The sequence below is a fragment of the Simochromis diagramma genome, unplaced genomic scaffold, assembly GCF_900408965.1.
Source record: "Simochromis diagramma unplaced genomic scaffold, fSimDia1.1 OVJJ01000216.1, whole genome shotgun sequence".
NCBI lineage: Eukaryota > Metazoa > Chordata > Actinopteri > Cichliformes > Cichlidae > Simochromis > Simochromis diagramma.
In genome coordinates this window covers 3037652-3056449 of record NW_024386883.1, presented here as the reverse complement: position 1 = coordinate 3056449, position 18798 = coordinate 3037652, and the positions used below count along the sequence as shown (strand labels likewise).

Below are 18798 nucleotides of genomic sequence, written 5' to 3'. Positions count from 1 at the left end.
AGATTAGATACTGTATTCTCTTAAATGGAACATTTGGGATCACATCAGGGTCACAACCAGCACTGCACTGCTAAAGAAATTCAGCATGAATGACTTGCTGGTAGTAAAAGTCAACCTGATACCCTGGGGAAGGACAGAGAAGTGGTCAGAGAGGCTACAGGTTCAGCAATTACTGCCTGAACGTGAACAGATTTCACACACACACACACGCTCACACACTCAGGCTTGCTAGGGATAGGACTGAACTGTTTTTCTTGACTCCACAGCTGACACCAAACAGGAGGGATCATAGTGATACTCGGTATTATGGCAGCGAACACAGCGGTGAGCTTAAAGCAATTTTTTTGAATCTGGATAAACCGAATAAGCAGGTGAAAGAGCAAAAACAGGAGTTCAACTGTGAAGTTACCAAAAGGAAAATGCTTAAGAATAACCTGCAAGAGATTGCAAAAAAGTGAGCCTGATATTCTGTTGCATGGTATGTTTCATTTAATCATACATGGAGTCTGTGTTTGCTTGTCACTGAGGCATTTAGACGGAGCTCAAGGTCTTCTTGTCTTCAAGTATGCCTCTGTTGCAGTGATTGGTTTCTTTTTCCACGCTTCAGTGAACTGCAAATGTTTCTGAAATTATTCCTCTTATCTAGAATTTATCCGAGCAGGTTCTTGGGTTACAATGACAATGAGTCCTGCATTTGCACCTAATGTACCACATGGTTATTTTTCTCCAGCTGTTTAGCTCTCCTCTTTCCATCCATCATTTTTTTCTATTAGAGGACCAGTGGAGGTTGAATATTCAGCCATTCTCCAAATGGAGCCTGCTAGACTATGAAAACAATTCCAATAGGCCTATAGAAGCAAATGTAAGGAAAACTGCACTCAATATGCATGCCCAATCTACTTGTGGCATGGGTCTGTGCACCTAGTGAAAGCACTCTGGCAAATATTGACTTCCTACTACACCTCTGTAATCCTCTGAGTGATGCTGGAAGCAAAATTAGGCATAAATTCGGATATTAATTACCAAAGTGAATTGCAAATATCTCATTAAGTATTTATGTTGATGTAAGATTCCATTCTAGAAATAGTCTCTATTAGGGTGATGGGGGTCATTTGGAGTTACTCTGAAGTACTGTGCAAAAGTCTTGAGCCACCCCTCATTTCTTTATATTGTGCCTGGAAAAGGACAGCTATCTCTTTAAACGAAATAAATAGAAATATAATAGAAAAGGCAAAAACAAAGTTTCTACAATGCTAGAAAGGTTGACCGCCTTTATAAGGCAAGTTCCCTCATTTATTCGTCTTCAGGAATAATTCTCCAGGCTTCTTGAAAGATATTCAAAGCTCTTGTTTGGATGTAGCCTGCCTTTTTGTTCTGTTCTCTGTCGAGATGATCCCATACTGCTTCAATAACGTTGAGTTCTGGGCTCTGGCGAGGCCATTCCATGCCTAATAGTGTTCCACTATGGGTTGTTTTTTTATACCCAGGTATGATTTCACTGCACACTGCCAATGTTATGCTAAAAAATAAAGCTGTTGCCAGTCAGCTTTCCAGATGGTAATGCATTATGGATCATAATCTGATAATACTTTTATATGTCCATAATTCCATCAATTTTGACAAAAATTCCAGCACCAGTGGCTGAAAATGTAGCCATCATCTATGACAGAGCCCCCACACTGTTACAGGCTATAAATACACATTGTTGAACATTCTCTCCTGATGACAATTTGAACTAAAACATTCAAATTTGGATTCATCACCAAATAAAACCTGTTCAGGTTTGGCATACTCCAGTCTTTTCTCCCTGTTTCCCTTCCTTAAGAATGGCTTCTTGACAGCCACCCTTCCACTGAGACCATTTCTGATGAGGCTTTAGGGAACAGCAGATGGATCAACTGAAGGGCCAGATGCATCTTTAAGGTCTTTGCTGGATATTTTCCCTATTTCCTAAGGACATGACTTTTAGATATTGCACCATTGCAGACAGTTTTTGAAGCCTTCCACTTCATCTTTTATCCTCCAACTGCCCATTTTTCCATTTTTCTCGCATTTGTTAAAAACACACTGCACTCAATGATGAGATATGCCAGGTTTTGGCTAACAGCTCTTTGGGAATCACCTTGTTGGTGCAAAAATACTGTTTTATGCTTGTCAAACTGTGTTATCGTTCCATACAACTACGTTTCTATACAACTAAAGAAAAAGGAACAAATGATGTGTGTTTGTGACAGGCTGCTAGAAACAAATTGTAAAGATACAATTTAAAGTTGGTTCTTCGGGTGTCTGTTATGTGTGGACACAACACTGATTCATCACATTGAGTAAGTTGTCTGTTTTGTGCTTGAATGATAAAAAATTGTGAAAATAAAAGTGGTCAGGTACAAGAACTGGGATGAAAATGAATAAAGTTAAAAAAGCAGCAAGCACCCAAAGAAAAGCACTGATATTTAGAACTACTGCTCAAGACCACTTTAAAACATTGCAAAAAAAAAAGTATTTCTCATTGCTATTAAATTATGAATAAATGAGTAATGAAACAAGACTTTTGCACAGTGCTGTACCTTCTTTGTTACAGCACAGTCAAACCTGCTGATATTTACAGTAAGTGAAAAGGAAGATTTATCCCAGCTTTTTCAAAGAATGCTCTAATCTAAGAAAGCATATTGAAATTTGTGGCATGCACCAGACTGTGGAGGCAAATGCTAAACGATATAAGATTATTTAATGCTGCTAAAAATCCTTCCACATAATTCTGTCTGTTCTGTGCCTATTAAGTTCATGGTCTTAAGTTTGGCTGTCATGCACAGCAGCATTTCTTCTGAGTGAAGAAACTACACCAAAACCTGAGCAGTGAGTTCAGAATTACTCTAAATTACAGACGGAAACAATGACACCAGTAATGATGCACACTTTTAATTAACCAATTTTGAAGTAAAATCTAATCTGGCCTGGTGTGAAACAAAGATGGGTTTGACCTACATACACTAGGAATTTTTCTTTGATCTAGTTTGGATTGAAGATTGAAGCTCTCCTTTTAAAATACATTTTCATTAATTGCGTTTTGTTTTGTTTTTTTCCTTTTTTTGCTTTGTTGCCATTTTAGCATAGGTTTTCATAAATGGAAGAGCTGTAGACAAAAAAAAATGTTTTGCTTTGTTTGTTGTCTCATAATGAATCATTAATGTATCTGTCTAGTTGCATGTTTTAGTAATTACAGAGTGTAACAGCGAATTGATTCCTTCAAATAACCGTGAGACACAGATGGATGCCTCTTTTCAGACGTTTGTTCCTCTATGGGGAGACAAAAAAAAAAGGAGTGCTGGTATTTATCAGGAATAGTCTGTAGTTGAGTAACTCAGACATCAAGGGACCGTCTTGTTCCGCACACTGAGATAGTACTGCTGCATACAGCAGCAGACAAAGAGAGTGAGCAGCCATGTTTTTTTTAAAGCTCAACAAAAAGTCCACAGGATGTCAGCACTTTTGCTTCCAAAATAAAAATGGACAATTTTCTAACAGACTTGAAAAAAATCTGAGCTTGCAGGGTTTTTAAATATATCCAAAAAAAAAAAACTATTTCCATCCATCTTTCAAGGCAAAAATATGATCTTTATCTTATGAATATACATTTTAAGGAATAAAAAAAGATACTACTACACAGTCAAATCTCTCCTAAGCCAGTGGTTCTCTTGCAGTAGATAAAATTCAGCACAGAGACAGACGGTAGACACGCAAATAAACAGACACGACTTCTTTTAAAAGCACAAGCACAAAGATAACATCAGGGTGAGGCTGTTTGATGCCATAAATGTGATCTGAATCATCAACTATCTCATTAGCAGGTCACACTTTGTGTGCCTCAAAGGATGTGCTCAACATGACTTCCCTTCATATTGCACTCTTCTTCACCTTCCTGCTTTTCATACACCACCATATGCAGCCCTTATATCAAGTCACATGACTAACAGTAGTTTGAAGACTAGTTTTTCCACAGTGAAACGAGCGAGAACGCACATAGGAGACCAGCTAAGTCAAAGACAGATTTTACTCCACAGATAAGCATCAGTAAGATGATTAATTCATTACTCGATAGACAGAAGAGAAAAAAACACCCAATCGATAACATTTATTTCATTCAAGTCTGTCCCATGTGATATTAAGCAGAGTATCTTCAAATAACATTCACAAAAGTGTACACATTCATGTAAATTTATGAGGATAAACCATCAATACACTCATGAATAATTATAAATCTTTCTTGATGTATAAGCTCAAGGAGGTTCTGGTCATTTGCAAAAAAAGGGGAAAATTCTGCTGCACTGAAATTCAAGTTTATTAATAGTATATGAATGCAAATATAAGCGAGGGGTAGGCAGCAGGGGGTTGTCACTCAGGCACTCATATTGCCTGGGGACCTACAGCAGTTACAAGGACAGCACCCGCCCTCCACCCTACAGCACCCAGGACGAAGCCACAGAAGGTTGCTCAGCTGTGTGGGATCACTCAAACAAGCTGCTACCTCAGTCTGGCCCAGATGAAGCTTTTTTTTTCCTTTTATTTTTACTGTGTTTACTAGGCGCCTATATAAAAGTGGCCTCAGTGAGTTGTTGCTGGGTTTTGGGTTGGAATGAATTCTTCCTGTGTTTGCATGCCAACGACTCCTCAGTGAATCCCCACCAGCCTCGAAGAGAAGGTTTTCTTAATTAAGACTTGCATTATGAGATATTCAACCCCTCATTTCTGTTTTTCTTTGGTTTCTTTCAGTGTCTTTCACAATGAAGAAGATCTATCTTCAATTTTGAAAGATCCTGCTTTACCCTCCCTTATAAGCTTAACAAATTTGCCACATCGACTTTTCTCATTCCAAGCCAGGAAATGCTATAATTGAGGCTATGTCATGATACACTCCAACAATTTCCAGAAATAAAGCCAAAAATGTGACCTTTTAAAGTCATTTTGATGACACATGTAATGGATGCTGTTACTCTGCAGAAAATTTTGTTGAGCTGTTTTCCTTGTACGATACTAAAAGTAGGATCTAAATCCAGGAACGCTTCACCCGTTGAAGTTGTAGCTGTTTCTATATGTTGTCACTTTCTGTGGTCCCTGAATTTTGATCACTTTACCGGGCACAACATGCAATCTGCAGGCATACATGACAACCACTGCAATAAACCACATGTGCAAGGGCATTACATATGCTAATGTAGACTGTGTTTTTGAATTTTTAAGCTGAAAAGCAGATTCAGTATTGTTGAATGTAAAAACACAGCAATGCAAAAATCCACATCAGAAAAGATAGAATCCTCTCAACTAGAGGGGTCGGAAGGTAGATGGAGAGAAAGTGAAGACATAATGGGACCAAGTTTAGCTGCAACCTCATAAACAGAAATGGAGGTCTGCTAGGAATCAAAAGAGTAAAAAAGACTAAGTTCATACTAAAATCACTCATAACCAGAGCCTTCACGCGGTGCTCAAAAGCAGAAAAAATATACAATATATAGTCTCACATTACATAATCTACCTAATTTCATCAATTACACATTTATTAAAAAGGACTGAAATGAAGCTGAGACAACACAAAGGAGGGAAAAAAGGAATAGCTGAATGCTACTGACAGCAGGCTCACCTGCTCACAATGACAAAGCTAACATAACATGGTAATCTGCAATGCTGCCTACATTCATCACCTTAGCCTGGAGACCTAGTAGTTTAAATTAAACCCAAAGTATTGTTGAGGCTGATAAAACTGCAAATTAAAAAAAAAAGTATTGAACACACAAACGAGCTAGAAGTAAAATGCAATGAAAGTCACGGTAAATCACAAAAAACTGCAAATGTAAAGCGCAGGCTGGGGGCTAAAAAAGTGAGTACAAATCATCCTCTGGAGACCAAGAATGTGAAATGTAAATGCTCTAACCGTTACCCATCCAAGAATGTTGACCCATATTCAGTTTCTTAAATGTATATTTAGAATGTTTCATTAAAGCCACTTCATTTTACTTAATGCCACGACTTTTACTGAAGCTCTTTAGATAAAAGCAGAGTGAATGTCTCACGAATTTCAGCCCTTGTTATGTGGCCGCGTTTCACTCGACTCATCCTTGAATTTATGGTTAACAGTGGCTCCATTACCTTCCAAAGGTCAAGTTAAATTACTTTGCAATATTTGCAACCAGTGCAGGTTATTTGTGAGGTGAGCGAGTGAGTAATTTGACAAGGGTGTTTATTTTCTTCTCTTGTTTTTTTCTGCTACACCTACTGGGTAGGTGTACTTTAGAGAAGTCCGCAGCTTTTAACAATAAAAATCAAACTGTCTTTAATATATTTCCGTGATCGTTTGCCACTTTGTTTGAAGCATAGATCAAATACTAAATGATACTGAAAGTGATTTTTTTTATGGTTGAAAGACATGAGCGTGACGATACTAAAGCGCAATTTCCTGGACTTTGAATAGCAATAAACTGTGGCAGCTTTGGACATTATGCACTGAATGCCTTTTATGTTGTTTGTCTGACATGTGGTTTAGATTTAAGGACATTTAAAAGCTTTTTGTTAACCACTTCCACCCCCCTCAGTTAGTGGATAATATCAATTATTTGTATTTTTTCCTTTCAATGGAAGGTTTTCTTTTATCAGAGAGCAATACTTCCGGTGTCCCCCCCCCTACTTCCAGTCTTTATGCAAACTATAATAGCTGCTGATGACTGTGGCTTCATATTTCCTACACACATGAAAGTGACATTACTTTTTCCATCAAACTATCAATAAAATAAAAGCTAATAAGCAGATCTACACATGCATTTGATGGTCAAATGCTCAAGGGGTTCTCATTTTCCATTTATTAAATGCAACAGTGTGTAAACACTCCCAGCTTCTAATTTGGTGTCATCCAATTATCATCCCCAGAGATACCGTTTTCCTCCCAGCAGTGTGCATGAGACACTTAGGTGAGTCTCTTTCTCTTCACACGCGTTACCTTTTTGTCACTCAGCTTTTGTTTTAAGCCACTGTTTGCTCACTTAACACAGTTCATCCTGTTTGTAACCCAAACGTAATGCAGAGATGATTATTTGGTAAATTGGTAAATGGAACATCCTGGTGTTCTTTCATGCGTTTTGTGGGTATCTGTGTTGCTGTTCCAGGCTCTCAGCGCTCCTAGTGGCATCCATATTTTTCCACACTGCATGACAGTGTCCCGACTTCAAATGTATGTCATGTTGCAAACAACACTTTCTCTTCTTCTCCCAGCTTTATGAATCTTACATTTCATCCCTTCTACTTTTTCCTCAGTACATTTTTTTTTGGAGGCAGCTTCATTGGAATGAGTCAATCTTTTATGATGGGCATGCACTCATCTATAGTGGCTTGTGTAACATGAAACTTTAATTACTCATACATGACATCTAGGCCTACTTTTTTTATGATGAGGACACATCATCTACTTTGGCAGGTGGGCTAAGAGAGAGAATCGAGGTATTTCATCAGCAATGAGGGACTGCTTATTTTTATTTTATGTGTTAACAAAAAGTGTCAGGTTTGCAGTGTACGTTTTTGCAGTTGGCTATTGACGGTGATGAATTTAAAAAAATGCAAGAACTGATGCTGCACTGGTGAGATGGACGCCGTTTAGTTGCTGATTCTGCACCTGCTAAATAAAAGATGAGCTGATAAACAACATGGTTCATATTGAACATCAGCATTAGGCTTATCAGGTGCTTCTCCTATCTAATAACCTCATTTTAGATGGTATTTTATAGCAGCGTGCTTGCTCGTGTTAACATTTAGAGAAAGGGTCATTGGCTGTCTTGTTATATCAAAACTAATATGAGAAAAGTGACACAATTCTCAAATCTATTTTTTGAGTGTACACTGCAGACTACACACTATAGTAGATTTAGAACAATTTACCATTTTAAAATCTTTCATTTTTATGGGTGTTTTTCTTTAAATCTTGAAATGCACTGAATTTTACAATTTACAATAAAATTCTGACAAATGAGCTGGGGATAAAATGACTGGGACATTTCCCATTATTTAAATGGATTTCTTTTTCAGTGTAGATAATCAGCAGCAACAGGCTAACTTCACTTAGTGCAAAGCCTGGAGCAGTAGTTTTATGGAGCCTAGACAGTAGCTGACAGCAAAATAATTTTCTACAGTTTGGTTTCATACCGACTAAGTGCAACATGTCTTTTAGGGGAGCTTTACAGAGAGGTGCTGGAAGGAATATTTTGTTACCTCTGAAAAGAGCCAGGGTAGCCATTTTCCACCTGTTTCCGCACTATGTGGTAAGATAAGTTAGCTGGCTGCTGGCAGGAGTTTCATATTTACTGTAAAGACATGAGAGTGCTATCAATCTTCTCATCTCACTCTCAGCAAGAAAGCAAATAGGCAAAGCATTTCCAAAAGCACGGAATTCTTTTTTTAATGCAGCTGCATTTGGACTTTGGTATGCATTCTGTTAAATGAAAAACATTTTAAAGAAAAAAAAACAAACATGCTTATAGTCCTCAAACAGACACATCGTCAAATATGTCTTTCTGAATTTTCTACCAGACTAAGGTATCACATTTGTGCCTTTTCAAGCTAGAAGCGTTTGCTATTGAGTTTTTATGTGTGTTTTGCTTTTCTTGTATTTGTGGAATGCTTTTTTAGCTCATCTGCAAGCTTGAGCGGTACAATCACCGCCCTCATCAACATCTGCATCCGCACGACCGTCACCCTTGCCATTAGGCATATACTCCTCATCATCAACAAGGCCGTCATTATCCTCATCTTCATCAACCACTTGATCCTCTTCTTGACCGTTAACTCGTATCTCTGCGTCAGCTGTTATCCCCCTGATTTATATGTTGCATAATTCAAAGAGATGTATAAACGTTCCAGTATTTTCAGTGCTAAAAACGAGATGTTTGTGGCTGCTGTTCACACTGTGCGCTGCGCCGGTTGCTTTTATCAGACATGAAAGCAACCTTTTGAAAATATTGATTTTAATTGTAAATATTCCACAGAAACAATCAAGCCACTTTCGTAGCATTTACGGTCGTAGTCATGCTGTTGCTTTGCCCTTATTTTTCTTCACAATCTGCCAATTTGTCTTGCTGGGAAAGCTCTTAGAGACGCAGGCCTGAAGAGAAAAAACTGTGTTTTTACTGCACCTTTAGATTTAAGTGTGATAAATATGAGCAGATATGGGCCTTTGGCTTGAACAACACTCAGGCAGAACAACCAATTTAAGGTATCTATCTACCTGCTGCAACACTATGTAGGCCATACATACTGGGTGCGTGTCAGCCAAGCATTAGTTTCCCCTTGTCTCAGTAGAACAGGGCCTGTAACAGATGACATTTTCACAAACCAGCAAGCCAGGTAATTAGGTAACTAACTACGTAACACTAGCTACAAGCATAAACATGGTACTCTTCACAGTACCCTCATTAAGCAAATGTAAATGTACTGTAGGCGTAGTAGGGATAAAATCCATGCACATCTGCTTGCTACACTGCTGTAACTGTAATGCCATTTGAAATGCTTTCCTCTGAGATGCAATTTGCTTGGGTTCCCACAGCAAAAAAAATGTGATTTAAATGACAAGACGGCAGGCATCTTCCAGCTTATTCGCTTACATGCAGCAAATGAGCCTGCATCACTGTCTCTGTCCAACCAAGCGGGATCAGAGCAACACCTTCATCGCACACTTAGGTGGAGGTTGGGTCGTGGCTATGAGAAGCTCAGCTCAGGCAAGACTCACTAACATCATTAGACAGATTTTTGTCCTGACATATCTTCTGTCAACATTCAGTTCTTCTACTTATATTTCAGTTTTCAGGGGGGAAAAAAGAAATTACATACAAGATTGTTTCAGAAGAGAACCATTTGTCTGAAGCTTTATTTTATTAAAAAGATTCCAATTTTCTGCTCGCCACCCACTCCACTCAGTTTGAGCATACAATGACATGACTGATGTGTGTGGACGAGCAAAGAATGGCATAGAGCGCCATTTAGTCAGACGCTGTCAATCTCACACAGGTAAGCTACAGTACAAATGAGTGGGAAAATCTTTCAGTTTATTCTGATGGATGTTTTTGATATTCCTGTGATAGTTTAATCTTTCACTGTTCAGGCATTTTAGAAAAATGGCTCATGTCTGAATGGTTGTTGAGAGCAAATTCAGCCCCATGTTAAAATAATGTGAGGGTGTGCATTAGTGAGGATGTGTTTGGATATCTGTGAACTATATAATTTATTTTACCCCATTTTACTAGAGATACACCAATCCACCAGCTAGGGACCAGAATCAGATGACTGGCTGGCCAGTCAACTTTGTGTATGTCACCTTTAATGCATGTGCAACACGAATGCAGACAAATAGTTGCAGCACACTCATAGCCCACATGCTAACATGTTACTGGCTAGAAAGCGCCCAACTGTGAGTGAAGGCACATGGGGGACCATCATGAAAAACTCCTTTACCTAATTGCACACTTAAATAACACTCACCAAGCTGAAATGGACATTTTAAAGATACTAAAAAAGCTAGCTAGCTCTGAGCTAGCTAGCTAGAGTTACCACATACCACTAGGCTTGGTAATAAGCAAAGGATCAACCCTGTTATAAGGAAAGATGATAGGAAAAGATAAGTGTTGCTGTTCTGGGGAAGTTATAAACATATTGGAAAATAATATGAGTAACTGATGTTTGTTTTGTCATCTTATAAAAATCTATTGCAACTGCTTTTGTTTTATGGGGGAAAATGTTTCAGGTAAAGGTGGGTGTACAGCAACTAATGACTTGTACCTCTTACCAGTAGCAGAGCACTTAATTTTCAGTCAGAGCAGTATGGGGGAAACTGTTTTATCATTTGTTTTATTAACAAAAAATATTGAATAATGAAAAAATATGATTTTGCTTGGTTTTGCTGGTAGCCATAGTACTCAGAAAGGAATCGGCATTGCCAAAAATCTGCAGGTCCCACTTAAAAACAATTGACATCAACCAAGACAATTGCAGTTAATGCATCTCTACATTTCACTCTTCTGAATAGTACTAGCTGTTCACACAATCACAAGGTAAGTTGTAGCCTACTATAAATACTTATAAGTTTTGCAAACTGAAAGACTTCTTTTGCCCCCCCCCAAAATTGGACAGATAGACTATATTTTCAATGAAGCTATACAAGCACTGATAATAAAGGGCAGCACCATGAATTTGTATATAAAATTAATTAAATGATTGCCTTGTTGATTAACATTTTCACATGCAAAAAAATCAAATCCAATCAAAATACTGAAAGCGTTCCATCAGTTTTCACCAGTGTGCTGTAGCTCATACAGGGCTAACAAAGGATAACATCTCATCGGGAGATACCAGAGGTTTCTAAAAAGCTGAACTTTAATTCAATCTGCACAAAAATACACTGATCCAAAAGCAGTGACGATAAAATACACTGTCAGTGAGCTAACAGATACAGTGCCGATATCAAAGATCATTGAAGTCCTTACTGTGCAACTTTATGAATTCCCCCATCTTTCAGAGTGCCTCTTCAAGACTCTGGATATGCAAATACTCTTAAACACAACCCTCATGAAAGCAACCCCAGAGATCTTTATTATAAATGACGGACCTTCCCTCTCAACTCTCAAGGAAGAATTAATTTGCCGTTGAGATCCGGTCCTCTAGTAGAGCACTGTGTAGAAATGTAGGTTCTGTAACTTAGCTCCTCATAAAGACGCTTCCTAAAATATATGCACAAAAAATTTAATGAGACAGCAAAGGCCCTCCTGTGCTTCAGTGACATTACCAGGAGCCATCATTCAGCACTGTACTTGCTTGTGGAGCTCACCCATTTATACAGCATACTACTAATGATGAAAATGTTTGCCCTTGAAATCTCAGTTAATAAGCAGCTATGCTATGACATCCATGATTAGATCATCCAGTGCTGTCACATCTCATCCTGAGAATGATGCCACCAGACAAAATGGAGAGTGGGAGCAAGAAAAGATCCTATTCACTGATTCTTTCCTTCACACACAAGACACACAAGACACAGACACACACACTCCTCTCTCCTCTTCACCAGCAATGCAACAGAACAACCTGGGTTAATCTTGGGTAACAGCTTCTTGGCCAGGATCAGAAAGCTCCACTAAAACCCAATGAATGTTGACATTGATACGGCATGGAGCCTCCTCATACAGGTAGGACGCAAGAGACAAACTCCTTTATAGAAGCAGCCGCTTCAGGCAAGGATAAGATTGATTTTGCAATGCAGCATTAGATGAGATTTCCGATGCATACTATAACAAATTAGCATGAATCTGTTCCCCATGAGAGACGCCCGAAGACACAGATTGAATTGAAATAAATGACTGTCCCAGTGTTTACCACACCATCCCCGACGCTGCAGTCCGCTGGTCATCTGAGTGTGACAGGCCTGGTTCAGGCACAGCAGAGATCAGCGTGATGGATGGACAGTCAGGCAGCTGATCAATTGCCTCCACATAAATCTGTCATCCACCTTAATGTGAGATGATAAGGAAGGAGAAACGAAAGCTTGCAAGACTTTGCTCTTTTAACCCCAAGTGTTACAATGCAATTTACTATGGCTGGCCAGGTTTCCCGCTCTTATTTTTCCCCATACATAAGCTTCCTTTCATCGTGAGCGCTCACATTCCTTCTAAGCCAGAGTCCTGTGGATATTAGCTTGAAAAGATTAATGCCTGTGCTGGTGAGAGTAATGTCTGGTATGAAAGAGAAAGATTCATTGAGCAATCTGAAACTAAGACAGTATAAGACCTCCGTAGCCCCGTCAGACATCTCTGGCAACAGATCTGATGCAAGTTCAATCAAAACATTTCAGTTTGCCATACTGTAGCATCCCCCACTGACCCAAACCCCCCACCCACCCCCTTTTTTTCAGTTCCAACATTATGGGCTGACTCACTGATGAAGATAATGTGTATTACTGTACCAGACTGACAGTCAGCCAAGGTGAATGTTTGACCTTCCACATGTCATCACTGTTTTAGTGGAAGAAACAGGCTTCTGCGCACACTTATTTAAAGATGGCACTGATGTACTGTAAAAGAAGCTAACCCAGTGCTCTCATGAATAATGCATTGGATCCAGTCTGTTGTTGGACCTTTGATTTATTTTTTTCTTTGACATTCATTACTAAAGCATTTAGGAATGCAAAACCAGATATGAGGCTCGCCAAAGTAAAAGATCACACAAGTTTAGAATATATCAATATGCAGAAATGTGATGATATTCTAGGAATTACTGGCTCTTTTTAATAAATAAAGATCCACAGTTTGGGGACACTGAACTGTAAATATTTCAGAATTAGGAAAACAAAGACACCTCTAATAATATTACGGTGTGCCTGCTAAGTTGCCAAACAATGGGTTAGATAGAAAATGCAGATTTGAAATGATACAGTAACTGGAGCACAGAGAGTAGTTTCTGTTCTTTGCTCCAGATTTCAGCAGGATCTTGTTGCATTGCTGTTTTCTGAGCACCGTAACTGCATAATGTACTGACAGGGTGATATTGTGTTTTATATCTCAAAGGGCACTGATTATGCTGCCTGGGCACATTTTGGTTAACAGTGCAGTTCCCTTTTCTCATGTTGTCACACGGTAGCAACGATGGACGAGCTGAAATAAATTTGCAATGTATTGCAACACTCCTGAACATGCAGAAGACACCTGAATGGAGCAGAATAACAATCCTGCTTTCTTCACCTACTGGCTCATGTATCCTAAGTTTAACAGTAAATGCTTATTATAAATATCACCTTTAGGGTTTTTTTTTATATGCACTCCAAGAACTCATTATTCTTTATGCTATTTTCATTTGGAATTACTACGGTGCCATGCAAAGTTAAACTGTGAGATTATGAACACTTACTTCGCTTCTGTTTTCCTCTGCTATTACTGCAATACAATAGCCTCTTAATCAAGGCCAGAGGCTGATTGGAGACTGTGGTGTCAACCTTAGGAGCCCATTAATTACAAAAAAAAGTTGTGTGCACCGTAGAGTGGTGGTGGAGGGGGGGTGGGGGGGTGGGGAGTACTGTTGTACAGGAACATCGTCTTTTATGCAGCAGAAAATGTACCAATACTCCTGAAACAAAGTGTCAAAATGTGCCGCTAGTTCCAGAGACTGTCTAGACTTCATAACTGATAACATCACAAGTTTGAGGTTTCCTCATTCTTCTCCCCGAGCTGTTATTCCACCCCCCCAAAACAGCACATAAACATTTTACATTTCGTTATTTGTTGCACAGCCAAAAAAAAAAAAAAAAAAAAAAACTAATTTCAGTCTCACAGCGTTTCATTAATGAGAACTAACGGAAAGAAATACCTAGCAAATGTCATTCCTTCTTCATAATGGCTGCACCGTCTTGCTAAAATTTGATCTGGTGCAATTTTTTTGTCATGCACATATTTAATGAATTACAGCTGAGCTTTTCAGAAAACATTTCTGTCACGGCGCCTCCCAGTATGACAGGCCCTGGTGTACCAACCTTTGCTGATTCCTGAGTAGCATTCTGCTTACAGAAAATTACAGACCACCTTCCGCTCCATTCCACCTACTGTACCACCTGCGGTGAAAATAACGGGCAATTTCACTGTCAATTATTTCACAGATATATAACAAAACCAATCAAGCTTTCTAAATCAGTTGCCGCCACATATGAAGATTATTATTTTACTTTTCAAAATTTCAGTGTCCATATCTGGACTAATACTGTCTTACAGCCTTACAGCTACCCTTTAAAACAAGTGGCACAATGACCCAGATTGCAACTTAACCAACAGCGCTGCTGGTTTCCCAACTCTGACTATAGGACTGCTGGCTGTATGACTTGTATTGTGTGTAGGATTTCAGTTGTTTAAGTATTTTGTTTCAGTCATTTGAGCAAAGTTCATTAAATATAATGCGCAAATAATGAAATAACCCCAACTCCCCAAAGGTGTAGCGAGACAAAGATCTCAACTGTGACCTTTTTTTGTCTTCACCATCCAGGGACATAATCCCTGTTTGGCTGCGCAGCTGGCATGCAACTGAGTCACGCGTCAGCCCTGATTAGAAGCAGCAGTGGTCCGCGGGCCCCGTTCCTCTGCCAGAGCCAGAAGTGGAAAAGGCCAGGGCCACCACTTTCAGTCTGTGGATGTGACCTTGATGGAGTATGATAGAGAGGAAGCGACACGATTCGCAATGCCGCACAATATCTGTAAACTTCCACTTCCCCAGTATGCACGCTGAAGCTATTGAGCTGTGACACACGCACACACACCATGTCAACTCTGCCCTGTTGTTATTTCAAGCAGTCTCCTCCTTCACGTCACCCAGTCATCCATCTCTCTTTGCATATTGGCTGGTGCTTTAGGCACGACATCTTAATTCTAAATTTCCTTTTCATACTTAGCAGGCACCATGCTAATGTAAAAAATTCAAATAAGTGCAGCTTTAACAGATAATGGCTCAAATACATTCCAGCATTAAGCTTAATGTGAAGTAATGTGGATGCAGCTTAATACTATTAACAGCTATAAAATAATTTCTGATATTATTTTCAATTGAATTAATACCGGTTGTATTATGTGGGTAACAGCAGCTGTGACGTCAATTAAAAAAAAACAAAAAACAAAAAAAAAACTAACTCTCTGTCCAAACCCTTAAGTCTCACTGGAAGCAGCAATGGAGACAGATGTCTTGTGAGCCAGATTATAGCAACAAGAGTGGGGTAAAGATGACACCGAAGGCATAAAAAATACTAAATGATGAGCAAAATATTGCCAGTGGCATACTCTGTGTCAAAACAGAGCTGATAACTTATAAAAATAAACACAGGAAATTTGCTGCAAGCTGCACATACAAAAGATGAAAAAGGGAAATTAAAATAGAAAACAAAAAGGCAAGACTGTGACACACCCTGCTGTTGCAATGCTGCCTGGAAATATTATCATAAAAAAATACCCAACACACACACACTATATACACAAAAAGTCATGCTCTGCATTGCATAAGTCCATTGTTCAGGTTTGGAGCATTGCAAGCCTTGGTTGTTTTCAACACAGCTCTCATTTAAGAAAACCAAGTGCCTTACTAAAGAATAACATAGCATTTAAATGAGTCTGTCAGCCAAAGCAGCTGGGATTTAAGAGTGTTGATGAGAAAATGTGCAATCTGAGATGCAACACTTGTGCGCTGTCCACAACAGAGGTGCTAAAAGATTGCATGCAACGATAGTCAAGCACAGGTGGTTACTTACTTTAAGTGAAAAGCATTTTTCATGCAGCTACCTGAGTTGTAAATACCTAGATTTTAGAGAACCAAGTAACAAAATGGATTGGATTACAGGTGGAGTAGAATTTGCAAAGCAAATTGGTTTCCAGGGTGAAGGGAGGGCAGCAGCACTCCTGTGAAATGTGCAGCAGCAGCGTAGCTCAGAATCTTGGGCACCTCCCCTCTTTTTTTTGATAAATTAATCTAATTACTGGGGCTAATATCCAGCTGTGACCTAGACTCGTTACCATTTTAAGCGACAGCACTGAAGACACTCAAAAAGAAAGAAAAAAAGAAAGATGATGTAATTAAACTGAATTACAAGACTAAGAATCTGAACTACACCAATTTACGCAATCCAGTGAACAATAGCAGATGATTAACTACTGTCTGTTTCTGTTCATTCACATTCATCCAAGTAATAGATGCAGCGTGGTATGTTAGTGGTGATGATTTGCTGTCAATTGTGTAAAGGGGAGGAAAAAATAAATACATTTTTGAAAACAAGCTCCAAATTGAACCACAGCACCTCATCAGCGGCCAACGCTTCTTAATTGGTGCTACATAACCTGCTGCGTGGAAGCTGCAGATTCCTGTGGGAGCATAAATAGGCCTAGTGGGCTACAGGTTTGAGCAACTACTCTCATCACACAAATATATATATCAAAAACATATCAATAATCATAATTTCCAGTGCACAACTTTCTCAGGTTTTAAAGATAATATTAAAGTGAAGCTGCCGAGGATGCAAAGGATGTGACAACTGTTTTACTCCACCGTTCCCTCCCTCTCTCTCTCCCTCTCTGTGTCTGCCTGTCTCTCCTTCTCCTATCTTTAAACTGGCCAGTCCTCTGGCACAGAACATGAAATCCCTCTCAATAATAAATAGGCTACCTCGAGCATTTCGGAGACAAGGGCCCTGCGTGCTGCATGACTCAAAGACCACCTTAACTTCACTTTTTTATATAAAAAATTAATACCTAGCCATCCCGGCATGTGGCATCTGACGAAATGAAACAATGGCTTGTGCGTGTGTGTGCGTGTGTGTGTGTTGTGCAGACTGTATTCAAAGGAAAAGCCCCCGCTGTATGTGCTGTAGCCTAACCACAGGGCATGTCTGCCGGCACGCAATTAAGCGACCTCAACCGCAACCGTGTTGAATTTGGAAACCATACCTCTCCTCCACCCTCCCTCAACTGACTGTAAACACGGATACAAAAAAGCAAAGCGTTAGAGAGAGAGGGGGAAAGGCGGCTTGGTTTTTAAATGTGATTATCTCTCGTTGCTTTAAGTGAAATCTCCAAAAGAAACCTCAGGAGAAGTGTCCATAATTGGTGAACAGCAGCAGCAGCAGCCTATCGCCCCCCCCCACAAGAATTGAAATGCAAACAATTCCGGACCACTGACATTGAAAAACAAAATAAAATAATAAAAAATAAAAACACACAGACACTGATACAGCGCGGCTTATCTTGTAGCTTTCTACTGCAGCACGCTTTAAAGCCAATTATCGCCGTCCATAAGGTCGTTTCTGTGTAGGAGGTGTGCGGTGTCATTTAGCCTACCTGTGCATCATCCAGCGATCCGACACATGGATACAGGGAGGGTTTGATTATTCCAGCCAGGCAAAAGAGAGGGAGAGAGAAGAGAGGAGGAGGAAGAGGAGGAGGGGGGAAAGGGGAAAAAAATCCTAAATTGAGCAGAGATGAATGCGGCAGATGAATAAGCGACCTCTGTCTTCAGAAAGGATATTCTTATCTTCAAATGTTGCTGTGTCGATGGAGGCAGGCGGGCAGGGAAGCCCAGAGCTTCTCTGTACAAACAAAGATGCTTTCTCTCCTCCGCCGCACCGAGGGCAGCAGCAGCAGCAGCAGCGGCAGCAGAGCCGTCATTCCCCCGACACTTGATGGTAATAGTTTGGTAGGTAGCTTATATGGGTTGAGGGCGCGGTCAGCTGCTGTTGACCAATCCCGCTTCCCATCAAACTATAACAGCAGCGTTGCCATGGAGGATTAAACGGCGTTTAACCACAGAAATGTAACCTGCAATATTTAAGCAGGTAAACTGGAATTTCCATCACAAGTATCATATTAAGTGGGATATCTCAACATAGGAGTGCCATCCTATTTTTAAGGAGGCGGTTCAAATGTTCAACCAGATCCTGCCTTAGGTCTCTTCGTGTTGCCAGAGTGTCCTTGAGCAAGACAGATGATCGGATTGTGGTCACCCCCCCCCCCACATCACCACTAAAACTAGTCCCCTTGCTCCATTCTAGGGTCCACAGCTCCATGTGTGCCTTAATGAGCAGCTTACTCATCCAGTTGCCATCTTTGTTTGACATCATGTAACAAAACACACCGTGGTGTCATTCCTACATTAGCAGCCTCCCTCCACGTTCACCCACCAACTATTTAAAGCACGAAAACTTCCATGGCTCTGAGGAAAAGTTTTTTGTTTTTTATAAAAACAAGACTGTCCAAAGTTAACAGTGAC

The 18798-nt window shown here is 39.7% G+C and overlaps 1 protein-coding gene across 9 annotated transcripts in view; it reads right to left on the bottom strand.

Annotated features, from left to right (window-relative positions):
- nrxn2a (neurexin 2a) overlaps positions 1-18545 on the bottom strand; it is a 127765-nt gene extending 109220 nt beyond the window's left edge. For 5 of the 9 annotated variants that reach the window (XM_040033041.1, XM_040033043.1, XM_040033047.1 and 2 more), the window contains exon 1: positions 17871-18545. The gene's annotated coding sequence lies outside the window, so the exon portion shown is untranslated. Of the gene's footprint in view, positions 1-14539; positions 17770-17870 lie in introns of those variants that run through there. The other 4 variants (XM_040033046.1, XM_040033044.1, XM_040033045.1 and 1 more) reach the window with 2 other exon arrangements.
- Between the last annotated feature and the right edge of the window lie 253 nt (positions 18546-18798).